Source organism: Halichoerus grypus, chromosome X (assembly GCF_964656455.1).
Source record: "Halichoerus grypus chromosome X, mHalGry1.hap1.1, whole genome shotgun sequence".
In the NCBI taxonomy this organism is placed as follows: domain Eukaryota; kingdom Metazoa; phylum Chordata; class Mammalia; order Carnivora; family Phocidae; genus Halichoerus; species Halichoerus grypus.
In genome coordinates this window covers 70299169-70300851 of record NC_135727.1, presented here as the reverse complement: position 1 = coordinate 70300851, position 1683 = coordinate 70299169, and positions in this window count along the sequence as shown.

Here is a 1683-nt window from a genome sequence, read left to right as displayed (position 1 = left end):
GAAGAACGAGTGTTGGATATTACCTAAGCCGTAGGAAGGGGGCAAACCATGCCTCTGGGCACGGCAGACCCTAATAAGGAGTTTTGTCTTTATCCGAACAGTAGTGAGACGCTTCTCGCTGGGAGAGGAGTGGAGCTGGAGAAGGTAGTCTCAGCTTTGTGTTTCCAAAACTCCAAACCCTTAGCAGTGTAAAAATAGCCAATTTCTTTCTTATTGGTAGTTTAAGTTTCTCTCCCAATTCCAGGGTCTTAGGTATCACAGTACAGTGTTTGCCTAAATACAGTAATCTAACTTGTTTCCCCCTGACTTTGGGTGTGCTTGTTAAAAACCTTGGTTCCTGGGCCCCAGTGCAGCCCTCTTGAGTCCGAATGTCTAGGGAAGAGGACTGGTGTTCTGTGTATTTTACAGATGGCCCAGGTAATTCTTACCTGAGAGGTTTGGGAAACTGATCCAGCAACATTCCCAAATTAATGCTAGCCTCTGTATCAGCTATTCTTTTTATTTGTTTATTATCTTTTAAAGATTTTATTTATTTGAGAGAGAACAAGCGCACGAGCGGGGGGAAGAGCAGAGGGAGAGGGACAAGTAGACTCCGCGCTGAGCATGGGGCCCAACGCTGGACCCAGAGATTGTGACCTGAGCCGAAATCAAGAGTTGGACACTCAACCGACTGAGCCACCCAGGCGCCCCCAGCTATTCTTAAACTGCTATACATCCAAGTGGCAGTAGGGGTCACTTGTAAATTCAAATTCCTGGGCTGGGAATGTGCATTTTTAATATGCATACCTTAATGTAAGAATAGCAACAATAGTAATAATAGTCTTTTGGTAACTGTAAGTGCTTTAGAAGAAATACACAATCACAGTTTTTTTAATTATTGGGTAAATAATGCAAATTTATCTTTTGCCTTTTGGTTCATAAAAAATAGTCAAAGATTTTAAAAATAAGAAGTTACCTTTATTTTTTTAAGATTTTATTTGAGAGAGAGAGAACACTGGTGGGGGGAAGAGGGGCAGAGGGAAAGGGAGAAGCAGGCTCCCCGCTGAGCAGGGAGCCCGATGTGGGGCTCAATCCCACGACCCCGGGATCATGACCTGAGCTGAAGGCAGATGCTTAACCAACTGAGCCATCCGGTGCCCCTAAGTTACCTTTAATATTATGCATCACACCTATTATTTATATATATATTTTAAAGATTTTATTTATTTATTTGGCAGAGACACAGGGAGAGAGGGAACACAAGCAGGGGGAGTGGGAGAGGGAGAAGCAGGCTTCCCACTGAGCAGGGAGCCCGATGCGGGGCTCGATCCCAGGGCCCTGGGATCATGACCTGAGCCGAAGGCAGATGCTTAATGACTGAGCACCCAGGTGCCCCTCACCTATTATTTATAAATAATGCGGAAACTGTGACAGTTTAAATTACATATAAATTATAAATTCTGCAAGTTGGTTTAAATAGGTGTAAGAGTTTCAAAATCATTTCTCTTGAATTTTACTTATATAGGTTTGGATTTCCTGCATTTTGGGGACTTGGAATCCAGTGTTTTCAGTCAACTCCATATTACAGCTTTTCAAATTTTTAAAATACCCATTTATCCTGAATTTACAACAAAATAAAAATGTATGCTTATATCCTGTATTTGTGACTCTCTCACTTCTATAGTACAAATAAGACCTTCTATC